At 43.9% G+C, this 19,286-nt stretch overlaps 1 protein-coding gene across 6 annotated transcripts in view; it reads left to right on the forward strand.

Moving 5' to 3' along the window:
• The window catches only part of mctp1b (multiple C2 domains, transmembrane 1b), a 123,094-nt gene that overhangs the window by 15,615 nt on the left and 88,193 nt on the right, over positions 1-19,286 (forward strand). The window contains exon 1 of one of the 6 annotated variants that reach the window (XM_061262497.1): positions 8,911-9,173. The exons of the other annotated variants lie outside the window; for them this stretch is intronic. The gene's annotated coding sequence lies outside the window, so the exon portion shown is untranslated. Of the gene's footprint in view, positions 1-8,910; positions 9,174-19,286 lie in introns of those variants that run through there. 6 annotated transcript variants of the gene reach the window in all.

A 19,286-nucleotide genomic window follows, 5' to 3' on the forward strand; every position in this document is an offset into this window, starting at 1 on the left:
GGTTCCATTTCAGTTCAGTCTGTTCAGGTAATTACAGTTCATTTGCTGAGAGATAATCCTCTCAGAACATTGTGCCTATTTTTCAGTCCATAAATTGAATTTCAGTCCATTTCCTCAATTTCAAGAGTTGCAACCCGGGTGGGAATCAAGTGCTGGCTTATAAACAGGTGTACTTTCTCCACCTCTCTCATCAAGTCTTATATTATAATGTTAATTCTTTATGTAATCTTTAATATGCTCATACAGAACAATTTCTGTTGTGTAACCTGGTGCATAGGACAGTCTGGCCAAGTTCTTCTTTGGACTGGAAATCTCATTACTTGATATTATTGGCATTTGGCAGATGCTCTTATCCAGAGTGGTGTACAGTTGATTAGACTAAGCAGGAGACAATCCTCCCCTGGAGCAGTGCAGGGTTAAGGGCCTTGCTCAAGGGCCCAACGGCTGTGCGGATCTTATGTGGCTACACCGGGATTAGAACCACCGACCTTGTGTGTCCCAGTCATTTACCTTAACCTCTACGCTACAGGCCGCCCCACTTTTTCCAAGATCTCTGAATGTCTGGTTAGCTTTTACTCATTCCTTAGACTGTATATAAACAAACAAATAGCCTTGTATTATGTTCACACCCGCCACCTGCCCCTGTCATATTTTAAAATCCCTAGCATGGGGAAATTACGTTCTTATCTTAATGGCTTTTTGTTTCACAAAAAAATTTGGAACCATTTAATTCTAAGCTGTCAAAATACAGGTAATTTAAAAGTCATTAAGTTTAATGAGAATATGAATAGGCAATAGAACATTCTGGAGTTACATTTTGTCTCCACCTCTTGCACGCATCACTGCCAGTGTCATACCTTTTTCAGCGTTTTGAGAAGTGAAGTCCTTGTAGTGGGGTAGTAATATTTCACTTTTCGCCTGGGGAGTCAACGGCAGCTCGCCCCGTGTCGGTGAAAGCCTTGTCATTCGCCTCTAAGTAACGCCTGCTGCGCATTACTCACTCGCGGTCAATAAAACGCCACTCGCTACAAAACTCATTTCGGCCCGAGCCGCGCTGGTGAGCCTGTGCCAGCGACTGAACCCGATCCCCTCGCGGAGCGATTCCCCTGATCAGCTGTGGGAGTCAGAACTGGGGGCCACTTCCCTTTCAGTTCAGTCAGTTCAGGAAATTTCTGTTCATTTGCGGAAAAAAAAAAAAGCGGAAAAACAATCCTCTCGGAACCTTGTGGCTCATTTTCAGTCCATAAATTGAATTTCAGTCCATTTCCTCCATTAGAAATGGAAGAGTTCCAGCCCTGGTGGGAGAGTCGCTTCTCCGCCTCTCTCCCTCTTCCTTCCTCTTCCTCCTTCTCCAAAACCCTGCACATTCTCTGGGCTGGACTCCAGCGCTGGAAGGGCTCAGGCTCCAGGGCCTGCTTTAAGCCTCCCTTCATCCTCGGCTGGTGTTGTGGGACGCCGGGCCATCTGTCCCTGTGTGTGTGTGTGTGTGTGTGTGAGGTCTGCTGCTCTGCGTTTTATCCTTTGACAGGATTTTGTTGGACTCGGTGTCACCCACCTCTGCCCTCCGTATTCCCCCTCTTCAGCCTGATTTCAGGAAGCCGAGCTGGCCAATTACCTTCCAGGCATTTCTGGAGCTTGTTCTAATGCTGGTTGCTATATTCAGACAGTGACAGTTTAGGTTCTGGGGCCTTCAGTGCGAATAATAACTTGAGGCAATACCAAAAAAAGCCATGTATTTGTATTTATGAAAGTACTGTGTTTAGTACGTTTGGGGTCATTTCTGTTTCAGTTAATACATTTAAATGGACATTCAGTTGATGAATTGAAAAATAGCCGTAGTGTCCTATGATGATTTTTGAGCGAATTCATTCATTAATTAGCTGAAATAATTAATTATTAATTAATCCTCCCACCCTTTTATTGTAGACCAATCTTCATGCCTTGGCTGTAATTACTATGGTTGTACAGTTAATAGGCTGGTAACCACTGCGTCCATTCCAATTCCATGTATTTTTGCCCATTGGCTGAAATAGCCAGTCACTTGAACACATGCATTGTTTGTGGTTTGTAATACATCTATGGTGGGTTTATTTAACTTTAGTGTCCTTTTCTGTCATTAACTGCAAGGCAAAGATAGTCTCAAGAGAGACGGTGGACAGTGCGCTGTCATTTTGTGGTGTGATTCACATCATGATCAACCACTCTTTGATTAAAATGTAGATTTTTAGAAGTTTTCCATGAGGCTTGCTTGGCAGAGAACAGTTGCTCAGTTCTTTTTCCTTTTCTTTTTCTGTGTGCAGTAAAATTGCATCCAGGTGGCATTCTGGAGAAATCCAGGTACATGATCCGTAAGAGAATGGGATGAGTGCCAGGGCCGAAGGCCAAACCGTTATGATTGAAGAAACAAATCTGCCATCCAGGACTTAAACTAGACATATAAATCAGGCGACAATGTTTTGCTGCACGATTTCTGCTGGTACACCCCTCCCTGGGGGAGTCTCGAGGCTAATCCAGTCTCTTTTAGCAGCGGATGATGGTAAAATTGTCTTTGAGTCTTTGTGAGTTGTGCTTGAACTCACATTTTCATTCTCACGTTCATTGACTGTGACCGCGCTTAATGCATTTGGCCGTAAAAGGAGAATGCGCTCCTATTGCTCACAGTGTTACTCCACGCAGGACTTGCTCTTAATCTGAAAGTAAAATGAGCAGTTTAAAGAAGACAAATCAAGACGATTAGTGCTGAGAGAAAAGTATGCGGTGTGGAAGAGCATTGCTCAGTAAAATGCCAAGACGCTTCCCAGGCACTCAGAAGCAATGCGTGCCATTACTTTATTGTGCACTCTCACAAGAACTGCGTGTTTTACTGCGATATGCCTGTTCCAGATGGTGTTTATTTTCATGCATTGCTGTGTGGATACCACCTCACCTGTTCATCAAGACACCAGAAAACAGATGGAAGCTGGTCATCAACGCCAGCTCCCTCCCCACTTGGTGCGCAGAACCGCAAGCGGCTATTAGACTAAGACTGCACACGTTCTAGAGCGGTAAGCCAGATGTAAAGTAACAGCGCAGTAATACTTGTGCTTTCTTACTAAACACAGCTTGTTTTGCGTAAGGCTGTATACTTTATCACAAAGCCACCAAAACTCATATGTATTGAGATTGTAAACAAAACTGGAAATATAAATTGACACTGGCCGCTTCTTTCAATCTCCGCTTCTTTCCCAATTCAGAAACTGAAAGAAAGAAACTCAATGCAACAACAGAAAAAGACACAGCGTGAGTTCGCGTTTATTTGATGTTTTGGTGCTAGACCATCGTCATAATGTCAGAAATTGGGAATCTGCTTTTTAGTGTGTGGGGTCCTTCATCAGTGGTGGGGCGGGATTGCAAGAGATTGTGGATAGCCAATCACATGAGGCCTTTTCTTGGTTCTCGCCAACAGAACTTTCTGTTCCGTGCATTCTGGAATCCCGCTGCCATCTTTCCCTGTGCTGTGACCCCTCCCACTCTATTCTCTCTGATTGACAGCATGGCTCCTCCTTCCCCCTCACACTGCTCTGATTGACAGCAGCCCCCAGTAAGCCTTTTGTGTTTGTGCATACACCCAGGGCTCCCCTGTCGCAGTCTGGGTCTGGCTTGTTTTATGCTAACACGCAGTAATAGAATTTTAGACTCAATGATGATGCCTTAAACCTTTTGACTCTTTGATTCCCCTGCTGTATAGATGGCTCTGCAGAGCAGTCTCTGGTAATGCAGATCCTCTGGAAATGCAGATATGTAAAATGGCAAGACCACTGGTAGCAGCTACTGCTCCACAGGCAGCTATAAATTATAACTGTTTTAATTACTGTCTGTCTAATCTCCTCTTTTTATTAGCCCTGTGTGTGTGTGTGCGTATGTGTGTGTGTGTGTACTTGTGCACCCTGGTTGCAGTGCAAAATGTCATTAGCAGTGTTTGAGCCCTTCCAGAACATTCCACAGTGCTGGCCAATGAGGAGTCAGCACATCTGAATTGTCTCTGGACAGCATTTGGGTCCCATTGTCTCGGGAATGTTTTTTGTAGGAAAGGCACAACTGCAGCGGTATCCGACTGGAGGACCCTGTACCGCTACAGTGCCAACTGCAGTAAAACAGCTTTTCCTTCACAAACAGTGGTGCAGCGTTTTAGAACAATGGCAGTTAGTTATCTTTGAATCATTTTGACTGTGGTCGTTACATAACTTGCACGTGACCGACTGAACCGTGCTCTGCTTCGCCTGCTTTTTTGGTGTGGAGAGTGCTACGAAATATGAACGTGAAATAAAGTGAAGCATAGTCCAGTGGATTTCTTGGCCTGTGCAAACGAGTTCCAGTCATGCGATGCGTGTTGCAATGAACAGAAATGATGAAGGCAGAATAAGATAAGATCTCTTCTCTGCCTCAGCGCCTTCACGGGACTGCGGTCTGAAACGGAGCCTTTGTCTATGCAAGCGCAAAGACAAAGACGAGGCAGTCTGCAGTGGTCTTCTGAAAGGCTTGGTCAGACTCTCAGACTCGAATAACAGTGCCACAGCTGGGCAGGCTCTGATACGACTTCCCCCTCTCTCACTATGCGAGCCTGGAACCTGCCCACCGGTTGTTGTGACCAGTGTCTATGCAGGTTGGATGGTTGGGGGCGGGTTTCTATGAACAGGGAATATATTTAACTGTTTTGTAAATGTGTTGATTTATGTGGAAAATAAACAATAAATATATTTAATGGCAGTGCAATATTTCTGGACTTGTTTTGATGGACTTTCCTCTCAAGCAAGTTTGAGCTTGGCTCAAACGGTTCAGTGCATTTCTTATCTGTATATCTTTTACACTTCTTACCAAATGTTCAAAAAGGCAGCATATTTATGCAAAGTCACGAATGGGGAAACCTGCGCTTTTAATGAAGGCGGAGTTATTTGACATCTGACATTTGAAAATGCTGTGGCTCCATTATCGTGTTTTGTCTTAGGGGGAGGGGGCTCGATGCGCTGAAAGGGGTCCCAGTTATTTTGTGTGCACACCTCCCCCCTCTGTAGCCGGGAGACAGGCCTCTGCATTCTACCCACTTGGGCCAGGTCTCAGGAGAGTAATTACAGAGTTTCCATGGAGACCACAGACAGCTCTCTCTGTTGTCATCTCAAGCTGCCAATGGACTTAGCGTCTTAGAGGTTCAGTTTTTTTTTCGACCCCTGGCCCTCAAAAGTAAAAGGAACTGTAAGGTTAGCACATTGTTTAGTCTCTGTGATCCTGAGGACAGTAACAGTGCTGACCATGTCCTGCTGATTTGAGACTAGTACTCTGATGGAATCACTGACCAAAAGGGTCTTGGGATCAACCTGTGGATCTTCTTGCTCAAGGACTCACTGAGAACACCTCCTGCTGATTATTATTGCTTATTATTTTGCAGTGCCACAGAGGTGGTTTCTGTGGTGCTGTAGGTCACTTTAAGCTGGGTGGACTGAACAGATATAAACAGATAGTTATAAGTGGAGGGGGTTCGATAATGCCATTTTAATACCCCCCCACGTATTAAAATACGTGCTTATGTCTTTCGTGATTTGATTTGGAAGGTGGTGGGGGTGTGGCAATGAGGACAATTTAATATCATTTCAGGCACAAATTCACCAAATGCGCTACAACATATGAATAATGATATAGATTTAGCGTTACCAACACAACGCATTGTTTGATAAATGTTAATGCGTAGCGCCTGGAGCTGTGTGCGATATTGTCTTCTCGGTTTTGGCATGCAGTGGTCATGCGTAAAGTGGTGCAGTGAAAGTGACTTTGCATGTCTGCGGGCGCTTATGGATTCAAACGGAAGGCTTCTGTGATTAATGGAGCCGGTCAGACCGCAAAATGAGAACCAAGACTCCTCAAGCGCCTCTCTTTTCCCTGCTATTATATGAGCCGAGTGAAAGCCTGCAGGATGTTAACAAGCAGCACAACCGCACTGCCTCCGTTTGCTGAAGTGGGCGGCCTGTAGCATAGTGGTTAAGGTACATGACTGGGAACCCGCAGGGTCAGTGGGTCGATCCCCGGTGTATCCACGATAAGATCCACACAGCCGTTGGGCCCTTGACAAAGGCCCTTAACCCTGCATTGCTCCAGGGGAGGATTGTCTCCTGCTTAGTTTAATCAACTGAACAATGCTCTGGATAAGAGTGTCTGCCAAACGCCATTCATGTAATGTAATGTAATGTAGTGGATTCACTGGCTGCCTTGGGCACTGTGACAGAGACTTGTATTTCATTCTATGCTACTCTGAAAACCCAAAAGCCCAGATTGCTCGAGGTTGCAAGGTCCCCCATTTGTAAACGCTGTCCCTGATCTGCAGCCTTTTCCCCTTTCTTGAATAACACACTGTTCAGTACCTCCAGCACATGAAGGAGTGGGATTTTTCACAGTCTGAGCACTGCAATGTTTCTCATCTTTCACACCTGAATCTGCGCTAAATTCTGTCGCAGTTCCTTAAAAAGTAACTAAAAGTAACTTAGTTAAAGTAACTAAACACAAACTTATTCAGACATTAAACTTTAAATTGACTGTTAAGAATGGTTTTAAAGTTGGACATGAAGTTGAAACACGATTTTTTACAGATTTCCAGCTTTACAGCTGACCTTTTTAGATTTTTCACACTCTACAGTCATTTAGTATTCAACTCAGTTTTTCTGTCATTTTAAAATGAATGTTGTGATGAGTAATGTAATGGTGGCTGAGGTAATACATTGAGATTGGTGATGATAAAGAGCTCAACTGGGCCTTCAGCCTGTTGTGGGTGCTGTGGGTGTGCCTGCACTGGGCGGAACACTTTGTGCAGCAACATGAGGAAGAGGGACAAAATATGTGGGCACACCATTGCAGTTGCACACAGAGGTTGTCTGTTCCCCCTATACTTCCAGGTAGGAGGAGGAGACGAGTGGAGGAAAGGAGGAGTTTGTTTGAGTATTGGGACGCACCCAGACTGACAGATGGCTGGATGGATTGATTTGGCCGGCTGTTAGGCAATAGGTTTCCCTCTTTGTTTCAGTGGCCTTATGCAGCAGAGCTTGATATTTGAACAGGCTCCCCATAAACAAATGAGATTATTTGCCCACTTGGCTATAAGACAAGTGGTGTGAGAATTACTGGTTCAGTCATGCCAACTGTGGGCATGAAGTCGAGTGGCTTAGGCACTCGCCCACAGACTCTGAGTGGATCTCAGAGAATCTCTTGTAGAGCCCACTCAACGCCCTGTCTGGGTAGGAGGGGCGGGTACGTGGGCTCCAGCCAATCAGAAAGATGGCTGACGAGGCTTAACCTCACCTGACGTGCTTGTCTCGGCCAGTAAATTCAGGACATATAACTCATAACTCATAGCTCACGCGCTAGTGAGGGAACGAGCAGCCTTGCACAGCCAGGCAGGCAGGTGGTGTGAAGGCATGTCAGAGAGCAGATGTGGGTGGTAGTTTGCGATTGGCCTGGGGTGGGGGGGGGGCTGCGTTTGCGATGGTCCGGTCACCTGCACGCTCTTAGAGGTGCAGCTGACAGTCGCTCAAGCGTAGTGCGGCCGTTTGGCCCGTGGTGGCCCCTTCGTCTCTGTCCGATGTCTGGCTATTTCAGGGACGGTGAGTGCTGCCCCCGTCCCCCCGGGGGAGGAGGTGAGAGGGCAGGGAGGGACAGGCTCCTGGAGGAGCGGTCTGCAGAGGGCAGTTCACCACCTTGCTGTGTTTGGTGAGTCACACAGAGATCGTGCTTACTCTGAGGCGGCTGCGGTCACCTACACACTCTCACAGTGCAGCAGGGTGGATCCGCCCCTGTTTGCACGCGTGTTATATCAGGGATCATTAACCCTGATCCTCAAATCCCAATCCAGCCCTGGTTTTCTTTTCTCCCGGGTAATTAGACTGTCTTCACACCTGACTCCCAGGTGAGGGGAGGGTGGAAAACCAGCAGAACCATGAGTTGCTGATCCATGTTCTGTACAATTGTTGAGACTGGAATGGGAGAGTAGGAAGAGATGTAATGGGTGGGTTTAAATGAGATTGTGAAACAAGTGGTGTAATTTTATTACGAGAGCTTTTCCAGAAGGTCTAGTACGGTGGGACTGAACAGAGTGAGTTGGGCTCTCTCCCCAGTAGTGCTGTTATTCAGCTGAATTCATTATTCTGTTACATTGTGGCTTGTTTCTGTGTTCTTTTTTTTTAATCTTGGCTAGAAGGCCAGCTCCACACGCCTACACCACTGCGCTTGGCCTGCACATGTTTCTTTCAGTTTTGTAATACTCATGGTTCATAAATCTATGTTGAGTCTTTTTGCACCGCACCAATATATTGTACATTGACTTTAAACCCCATGAGCCAAACGTTGTTTGTCAGAGTCTTACTTCAGTGCCTTTGAGCCACACTGTATTTCTCTCCATCACCCTGAATCTCACTGCGTTAGCCATGCTGAAGCCACACCGTTCCTCTCCAGTCCAAAGACATTCAGGTTAGGGACTGCAGCTCATTAGCTAACTGCTACATTTACATTGATGTGTAAACGGAAAATGTTGATTAATGTACACTTTCCCTGATAAATAAAATAAATAATATTCTCAGAGTCTGTCCGAGCCACTGAGCGACACTGAGTCACAGTCTCTTTTACCCACACTATGTGTATCTCAGCTGCATGGTTTCTCTCACTCCTTAAGTCCTTAAGTGAGTCCTCTGTCAGTCACACCGTGTTTCTCTGACTCTATAAGCCCGTAGACGACTCCAGTCTAAATGAGAAGAGATCATCTGTTCTGATCGGTGCTGCAGTGGAGGTGGGAGATTGCGTGTGTGTGTGTGGGAAGGTGTGTGTGCGCGCACGTGGGCTGTGCGTGTGTGTGCTTCAGTACTCTCAGACGAACTGCTCGATAGTACAGTGAGCAGCATCAGCATCAGCTGGGGCTGCAGCAGGAGCAGTTCTCCAACGCTCGGCTCGTGGATGTCAGCCCTGCCTCCACCCTCGGCGGGACCCAGTCTGTCTCCTCGTCGTTCTGCAGTCGCTGCTTTCCAGAGACCGTCCGGCTCCCGAAGCTGTCCTCTCTGACTGATTTCCACTGAGCCATTGGTGTGAATCTGATTTCAGAACAATAACTGTCGCTGGTAAACTGTTGATGCTGTTTGGTTCGCACGTGTAGACTGACTGCCCAGGTGAGTCATTTCTCTGATGGTTTCATGCGACTGAACACCTGTATTCCGAGTGCTTCCAGATCTTAAAGGTTCTTTTGTTTTTCCATTTTAACTTGATTTTTAGCTTCAGTTTTATTTATCTGATATATTAGATGTATTAGTTTGTAGTTCGTAGTGGTCACTTAGCAGTGAGTCAAGAAGTTCTTCTCCATGAATTAAGGGGAAAAAATTGGACATTAAGTCGTAGTTTAATATCAATGCACAGCTTTTGGTTTTGTGGTAAAACGGAGGAAAGGCAGAATTATCTTTTCGGAAAGATGCAGGGTCAGCTGACGGTTGAAGAGTCCAAGAAAATGTGTGAAAATCTGAAGCGGTTGGCAGGCATACAGTCATGCATGAGCACTGAGGTTGAGCGCTTATAGCTACTGAATAAGGAAAGGCTAGCAGAACACATGGGCTTCATTCAGATTACTCTTTAAGCATGAGATTCTGAAATGTGTCCTTTTTGCTCATGCAACGCATTTGTGTGTGCGTGTACATGTATGTTCTCATGCACATGTGTGTGTGTACACTCACTGAGGACTGCACTACTTATTCATGCAATTATCTAATCAGCTAATCTAATTATCGTGTGGCAGCAGTGCAATGCATAAAATCATGCAGATACAGGTCAGGAGTTAATGTTCACATCATCCATCAGAATGGGGAAAAAATAGGACCTAAGTGACTTTGACCATGGAATGATTGTTGATGCCAGACAGGGTGGTTTGAGTATCTCAAAAACTGCTGATATTTGTATATTTTAATGTTAATGAGAGAGGTCTGAGGAGAATGGCTGGACTGGTCAAGGCTGACAGGAAGGTGACAGTAACACAACTAACCTCACATTACAACAGTGGTATGCAGAAAAGCAGACTTAATGAGACTTAATAAGTCTAAAAAATAAGTCTAATAAATACCTAATAAAGTGCTTACTTAGTGTACATGCCCAGGTTTGTGCAAATGTGTATTGAAGTGTGTCTGTGTGGGCTAGTGTGTGTTAGTATCTACTGTGTGTAGGAATAATGGACAATAATGGATAGCTGGCTGTTGGGGTATTGATAAGTGTTTCCATCACAAAATGAGCAGGCTGGCTGATTCCCCTTGTATATTTACTTAAGCTGACAGGCATCCATTTTACAGCATGTAAGGGGATGGAAAAAGGTGAGGTAATTCAATACAGACATTAACGAAGGCTGTAGCTGTGTCGCAGTTTTCTGTCCTCATTCCCACAACCCAACAGCCAAGAAGCCCAGCGGTAACCTAGCGCAGCCCACAACGCGATTGTTATAATAGCCTATCTCTGCCATAAGACTTCACACATCTATTATGAAAATGTTGAATTGGCAAATGCAGGCAGTTCTGTGAGACACAAAGCGGTCAGCAGGAAATGTTTTTTTTTTTCACCTAAATCACGGTCATTCTTCTTTTGAAGTGTTTCCTCCAACTGTAGCGTTTCTACTTCAACTACATCCTTTTCCAATGTTATTGCAGTTTAGTTCAATGAAAAAATTTTCTTCTCTTTGGCTGAGGAAAAGCCTTTTAGAAGATGCTGGTCCAACAGTCCTTGAGTGAAGGGTGGTAAACGTGGACAGCAGTGTTTTTTTTGTTGAGTGCTTGTTTGATCTCAAGTGCTGGCACTCTGGTGTCAGGTGGTGGCTAATCCAAAGAGCTAATGAAATTATATTTATTTCCATTCAAATGTGGGTTCCCGTTTACTGGTGGGTTTATTGATAAGAATGTTTGTAGAATGTAATCCTCAACTGTTCCACACCACAGTATTTTAGCACCTTTTGTTATCACTTTGGCCAGTGACGGGTTCTTAATAAGTATTGATTCTGGTCTGGCACCTTTATGGCCACTCACTGAATAGCCATCGATCGCCATTGGAAGCAGTGGGAGGAACTGGGGATTCACCAAAGTGGTGTATTGTTGTGAATGAGAAATCAAGCTTGAATTAGGGAGGTGGGACACACCGTGGAAGAGCTGTCGACCCTCCCTCCTCTCCGCCCCCCCTCCCCTGTTGAGGGACTGGAGTGAAAAACAGAGGTTAACATGAGGGAGAGGTGCACTGTGGGATTTTAATCATCGTCAAACAACTAGAGATTTATTGTGTGTGGGATATTTGGCTGAGAGAAAAACATTGTTGTAGTGTGTGGGATTTTTTATAGATGAGTAAAATGATGAAGTGTGGTAGTACATGGGTTTTTTGTTGTGTTTTGCAGTGAAAAGTAGTTTAGCCAGGTCACGATATTTACGAATGGAACTTTTTGATGGGTGGAACTTCCTCAGCCTGAAAAATAAACTCTGACACTGTGGCATTTTACAGTAAAATGTATTTATGTGAAAATAGAAGACATTCCACAGGAAGGGACTGCATGAACCAGCAAAATTATGGTCTGATTCTGCATCATTCTCTGATCACAGTGGAAATTGTATTCAGGAAGAATGGGTGTACCAGGGTACTGTGAGTGAGACTTCCTCTCTCTTTCTCTCCCCCTAGTCTGAGTGCCAATCAGGCCGAGGTCGTAACCTTAGTGACTGAAGGTCTCGAGGGGCTTCCCATTCTGCTGATTTAGTGCCTTTCAGTGCCCTGATCATCTTCCGGTTCTTTAGAGACCTGCTGCCTAGCCTTATCTCTCAGATGGAAGTATTGAAGCGTTTCCCTCTATTTTGGAATCAGCCATCGTGCTTCTCAAGCCACTGCCGTCCCACCTGTACACCAGTTATTGTCTCTCACCCTACAGCAGGACTGGAGGACCATCTCACACTGGAACTAACTGATTACCTAGAGGGGCATCTCCCACAGGCACTGACTGATAACCTAGAGGGGCATCTCCCACTGACACTGACTGATAACCTGTGTCTGGTGTGCATCTGGGAGGAGTTACTGCAGCAATAACCGGAGGCTGAGTCAGATCAGTCTCAACCACAGATGTTTACCACGAGAGCATCTGAGGTGAGAAGTTACAGTATGTGACGTTGGGTGGATTTTACTCCTGTCAGTGTCAACCTGGTCAGGCTTATATTACCACAAGGTTATGAGCAGCCTGGTCAGGCTCATAGTGCTGTTAGATTATGAGTCTGACAAGCAAAGCACACTTAAACCTGTCCTAGCCCTGTTGGGACTATATTTCCCATTGCTCAAGGCTTTTTCAGACTGCAGCACTTCACTTGGAAGCCCTGTGGCTCTTAGGTATCATTCTCCTTCTGTAGAGAGTGTGGCATGCTGATCTCAGGGCGCGTTTCCTCTGTATTCTCAGCTCTGGTTTTGGGCGGCTGAACGTTTCTCATAATGAAACCTGTAGTTCACACACTCTGCATGCCCTTGCACTAGTCTCTAATCTGTGTGTGACCCTCTTGGACTTAACCTCAATGCTGATTGCTTCTGTTTGTGAAAGCATAATCTCAGTTGTGTATTTCCATCGATGTTGCAGACAAAGCTGAGGACTTAATGCCGTTTTCATGAAATATCTTATGATCCACAAAAAACCAGGTCATTGGCAGAGTGGAAAACCGTCCAAAGCACATGTTACATTTCCCACTTATCAAACACGTGACTATCCCAATCTTCCCTAAAAGGTGTCAAGGAGATTTACATCCCTGGATTCAATTTTTAAAAGGTAAAACTAAATTTTTCCTTGTAAATTACAGTTTTAACAGAAATAATTATGAATGTGCAAAGGTCCCTTGCACATTCAGTAATTTTGCATCAGATGTTTCTTAAATTTTAATACATATTTGATTCACCGAGGGTTGTGATCTTCATTGCTGGTCCTGGCGACCACGGGGTCTGCTGATTTTGTTATTACACGACACTTAATTAATCAATTAAAGCAGTGGATTGCACAGTTCTCTCACCTGACCCGGATTCTTGGCTCTGAATTGGTTTCTGATATCCGGGTGAAAACGGAAACCAGAAAACCCTGCGACCCTCCATGATCAGCAGTGAAGATTGCTGACCTACAGAGTCTGTGCCACTGTCACTGGCCACACGTTTTCTCTTGTGGGGGTTTCACACTCTGCGCTTTCATTTGTGCTGTGAAGCGGCTTATGAAAAAGCTTTGTAAAATGAACGATATAAAAATTTTTTTATTTGATTGACATGCTGCTAAAATTTAACTGCAGTGTCCACATCATACAGCAGGGTCTGTTGTTTTAACTGGCTCAAAGTAACTAGAACTAGAGAAGATTAGTCACATGGGGTTGTAGACCAGCCAATCAGAGGTCAATACGACAGAGCATGTGACAGACTGTCAGAAGTGTAGGTGCAAATACTGGTTAGATCCAGTAGCCTATCACGGCAGGCATGGGTTTTACATCGCTTGATAAATACCGTGGGGGCGAAAGCAACAAGGTTATGTTTCTGCTGCTTGAATACTGTGGTTGGGTACCATCTGTTCAATGAATGAATGCGAGAACAAAAAATGTCTGCAATCTGAGACTTTGAAACTTTTATTATATTTCTCTAATTTCCCACAAGACAATCGTAAAATCAGCGACAATGCCTACAGGAATTTAATGTCCCATGTGATGCTGTTGCTGTTGTCTTGTCAATTCTATTGTACCTTTGGATTTTGTTGTTTGCAAAATCATTAATTAGACATTAACATAAGTGTTTTTCATGCTATTCTGTGTGAATACCTGGGTAGCACTGCTGTTTTTCTGGAGATAATTTTGCCAGTCCTAGCATGCTTGTGGACAATGGATTTAAAAATGACTAATGTTCTTCACAAATACCGGATTGTATATTTGCAAATATACTACTATATTTAAATCAAATAAAAACAACTGATGATATGAACTATTGAACAGATGTCTTAAATGTCCTTTTTGGTAAATCAGAATCGATATCATTATTTAATGACCTTTCAGTTAAACCAAGCTTGTTATGCATTTAATTGTCCAATTGGACTGACAGGGAGTGCATTTCTGTTTATTTCCTGATTGTTTTCTGATTGTTAATCAGGTGGATGCCATGGCAGAAGTTTGCACTTAAAGGGGTGGTATTAAGCACTCCCCAGAGGACTTTTTATTACCCTGTTCTGGTGGGTTTTCTGAGACAAATCCCCAGATTGTTAATGAAGAAGGGTTTCTGTTTTGACTTTGAATGTTCTTATCCCTGGGGGCTCGGAGAGAAAGCACTTGTCTTATTATTAAGAGAGGTTTCTGTTCAGAGACCAATTGTTAAGCCATGTTTTACAGCATTTGAAATGCTCTGATGAAAGTGTCCATGGTGTCCATGGCGTGTCAGAATTTGTTGATTCAGTAAGCGCATTTAAATTCAGCAAGCTTATCGTTCAAAACGGTTTCTTCTTTCAGGTTTCACTTATTCCCTCGGTCTGCCATCCCCTTCTGAAGACCAGTAGAATTACTCTTTTTGAAGCCTAGCCACTGTTTATATCAAAGGTTCATGACCCTACACAATATGCCAGGTCTGCATGTTCCGGAATGCACGTTCCAGAATGCACACTTACCATGTCATAGCCTGCTGGGACTGGCTAACAGATCGATTAAGCCCCTTCATAAATACAGCCACAGGGTTTGTCCTACTTCCGAAAGAGCCATTCAGACCATTCCATGGCCATTTCTAATTGGTGGGTGGGAGCGGCTCACAGGTTCTCTCTGTTACTGATTGACTGTTAACTGACTGGCCACACAGCCTCAGGGGACACTGCCCCTTGTCAAACATAAGCAGGTTTTAAATGCTAATTAGATTCCACAGAGTCAATGCTTAGAATATGTGACCACCAAGTCACTATATTTACCCCACAATTTTTTTGTACACTGCTGTCATCAGCTTTCGTGCTGTCTATGGAGTGTAGGCTACCAGATTCAAAGAGGTCCTCTTTAATGGTTGTGTAATAAGACAAGGATGATGCATAGCTTTGTTTACTAATAATCATTTTTTTTCACATTTAACTTTTTGGACACGTATGAGGAATTGACCCTCAACTCTTGGTGAATCATGTGAATGCAAATTGTTCTGATGGTTATATTTAGGCAGAATAATGTTTTTTATCTACACCGGTGTTCGACCACATTTGATGGAATAAGTAAATGACCACCTAGCACGGCTAATGCAGTGGTAGGTTTGTCCATATCCTCATTGTTCAGAGCTAAATATTAGGGCTATGTTGGGTTGGACAGGTCATGCCCAATCCAAGACGAATCCCCTAGTTTGCTGTGAATCCCCACCTCCTTGTACCCACTCCTGACAAGGTCTGCTTCTCTGTGCCAGAGCACGGCAGATTAGCCAATTCATGTGTTCCCGTGCTGCACCAAGCTCCTGGAGTCACGAGCGCGTAGTGGGGCTGATTGGCAGAGGGCCATCGATAACTATATCCAGCATGCACCAGGAGGGAGGAAGGCGCTGATTTTCTGTGCATCCTAATGCGCTTTGTGCCACGGGTGGTCGATATCTTTTCACAAATTGGCCCTTTTGTGGAGGCTGAACACTGCCGATTGCGGTTACCGGTGAGACGCTGGGATCGGGGAGGGGTTTCTCCGTGCCTAATGAAGGCTCCTGTCGCAGGACGTTTCTGCGGTAACACGTGTGACTCATCAGCATCGCTGACGTCACCGTGCTGCTCTGCCTCGTAATCAGGAATCGTCTGGGATTTCATCTACTGCGGCATTCTTTTCTCTGCAATTTGGAATCAAATTCCCTCACAAGTTGCCACTATCACTTGTGCACAATAACTTCTGCAAGCCAGTGGCTACTTTATATCCTACAGGCCACACAGCACTACAGGAGAGGCAGTGGCTACTTTACGCCCTACAAGCCACATAGAAACGTACAATTCTGTATTTGTGAAGAGCAGAACTAACGTTTGCAATTATTTTCCACTCAAACATAAGGTTGTATGTTGAATGAATTCAGGTTTTTGCCATTGCCTGAAATAATAGCTAACCTAAAAAAAGCCCAACAGGTGCATAAAGGCATAATGGCATAATGCAGCTTCTAAAATAGCTGCTTCATTCGCTATTCTGAGGGCAGCACCATCCCAGCTGACCTGTGCTGGCCAATCAGGCCACACTATACTTCTGAAAAAATACAAGCACAAGTACATTGAGGCCCACAGTGCATTGGTTTAAAACAGAAAAGCACCTGCTTGTGCATAAGGTGAATTACCTAGCCAGCTAATTCCAATCAAAATGGAAGACACTGAACCTACTTTTGTTGCATTCATGTCGTCCTGCAATTGTGTCTACTACATACAGTGGTGTTAAAAAGTGTTTGCCCCCTTCCTGATTTCTTATTTTTTTGCATGTTTGTCACACTTAAATGTTTCAGATCATCAAACAAATTGAAATATTAGTCAAAGACAACACAAGTAAACACAAAATGCAGTTTTTAAATGAAGGTTTTTATTATTAAGGGAGAAAAAAAATCCAAACCTACATGGCCCTGTGTGAAAAAGTGATTGCCCCCCCTGTTAAAACATAACTTAACGGTGGTTTATCAAACCTGAGTTCAATTTCTCAATCGGAAGAAATCACTTAAATAGGACCTGCCTGACAAAGTGAAGTAAACCAAATGATCCTCAAAAGCTAGACATCATGCCGAGATCTAAAGAAATTCAGAAACAAATGAGAAAGAAAGTCATTGAGATCTATCAGTCTGGAAAAGGTTATAAAGCCATTTCTAAAGCTTTGGGACTCCAGCGAACCACAGTGAGAGCCATTATCCACAAATGGCGAAAACATGGAACAGTGGTGAACCTTCCCAGGAGTGGCCAGCCGACTAAAATTACCCCAAGAGCGCAGCGACGACTCATCCAAGAGGTCACAAAAGACCCCACAACAACATCCAAAGAACTGCAGGCCTCACTTGCCTCAGTTAAGGTCAGTGTTCATGACTTCACCATAAGAAAGAGACTGGGCAAAAATGGCCTGCATGGCAGAGTTCCAAGACGAAAACCACTGCTGAGCAAAAAGAACATTATGGCTCATCTCAATTTTGCCAGAAAACATCTTGATGATCCCCAAGACTTTTGGGAAAATACTCTGTGGTCTGACGAGACAAAAGTTGAACTTTTTGGAAGGTGTGTGTCCCATTACATCTGGCGTAAAAGTAACACCGCATTTCAGAAAAAGAACATCATACCAACAGTAAAATATGGTGGTGGTAGTGTGATGGTCTGGGGCTGTTTTGCTGCTTCAGGACCTGGAAGACTTGCTGTGATAAATGGAACCATGAATTCTGCTGTCTACCAAAAAATCCTGAAGGAGAATGTCCGGCCATCTGTTTGTGGCCTCAAGCTGAAACGAACTTGGGTTCTGCAGCAGGACAATGATCCAAAACACACCAGCAAGTCCACCTCTGAAAAACAAAATGAAGACTTAGGAGTGCCCTAGTCAAAGCCCTGACCTGAATCCTATTGAGATGCAGTGGCATGACCTTAAAAAGGCGGTTCATGCTCGAAAACCCTCCAATGTGGCTGAATTACAACAAATCTGCAAAGATGAGTGGGCCAAAATTCCTTCACAGTGCTGTAAGAGACTCATTGCAAGTTATCGCAAACGCTTGATTGCAGTTGTTGCTGCTAAGGGTGGCCCAACCAGTTATTAGGTTTAGGGGGCAATCACTTTTTCACACAGGGCCAATTTGTTTGATGATCTGAAACATTTAAGTGTGACAAACATGCAAAAAAAATAAGAAATCAGGAAGGGGGCAAACACTAGCGTTTCTTAAAGGCATGTTTGTGAAGAATTACACTCCAGTGAACACGCAATGGACATTTTTGGCTTGAAGTTAGTTCAATAATGCGTTTTTGTTAGTTTCTCTATGTCGTCGATTGTGGAAAAACCAAGAATAGAAACACTGACGTTACATCACTCACAAATATGCAATAATGTGTTTATTTTATTTTATTCTTTGGTGTTGTATTTCTGTGATGCGGGGTTTGGGCTTCCAGGGCGTGGATGTAAGGACCTGATGGAAGGAGGCTCCTGACAACAAGGGGAAAACCAGCTTCAGTGATGGTTAATGGCTGATACAGAAGTACTCAAAACTCCTTAAATAATACAGGAAGCTAGAGAGATTAGTTTTTCACTCCTTTGCAGCAGCACGGACATTGATCCTAATAGGCTGTATCCGAGAGCTACTCTCAGGCCTCTGAGTACTGCATAGGTGCGCATTGTCAGGGGTTAATGCAGTCTGGCTGGCATCTGTGCTACCTGCTGCTCCTTAAAAGCAGCTAAATGTATAAAGCATTTCACTGAAATACTGTTGAAGCCATTAATGGGGTATGATGGGAAGCATTTCTGGTGATGTAGGCTGATGAGACTGAAACTTTATAGTATTATGGACTTATGTTATGAATTAGAGTCATGAATTCGTCCATCACCATTAACAGACGCCAGAAAAAGTGCCAAGATTTAATATTTCGGAAAGTATAAAGTTTTGTACCCTGTGGCTTCAGGGTTGCACCGTAAAACAATGGCACACATATTTTCCTGTTACTTGTACACACTGCTTTAACACTAGAAAGGCCAGGTTTCTGATTTCTGCACTCACAGTGACCTAATTTCCTGAAGATTATAAAATCAAATGTTGCAAAACAATTTTCTTGGAATAAAGGACACATTATTTCTAAATGAAAGTGGTTTTGTTATATAGGCTAAGGCATGTGTCGAGGCATAGTACAGGTACACCGACTAAAATGTACAAAACAATGCAAAACACATAATGGAAAAAGTACTTAAAGAAATACAAAGTGCAATATTTTTAAAAAAGTAATTTCTTCAGTCATAAGAAATTCCCTTTCCCTATTCCTGCTATTTTGGTCCGATTCACAGTGTGCCATCATTTTGTCTCGTCAGAGTATACTGTAGCTTTATGTCAGAGGCATTATCTCCGCGGAGTTATAGACCTATATATACCCTACCATTCCTTTAACTACAGTGCCCACAGGTATTCATCTCCATCAACAGTCTTTATCATCTTCATCAAACCATTGTGTAGAATTCATCTTGTTTGATTATAGTATGTGTGGCACAGTTTATAGTGTGGAATTGGTTTCAATAGTGCTTGATTTCAGCAATTTGCAATAAGTTTTGGACATTCAGTTGCTGAACATCGTGTTGGCG

The sequence above is a fragment of the Conger conger genome, chromosome 12, assembly GCF_963514075.1.
Source record: "Conger conger chromosome 12, fConCon1.1, whole genome shotgun sequence".
Taxonomy (NCBI): Eukaryota; Metazoa; Chordata; class Actinopteri; order Anguilliformes; family Congridae; genus Conger; species Conger conger.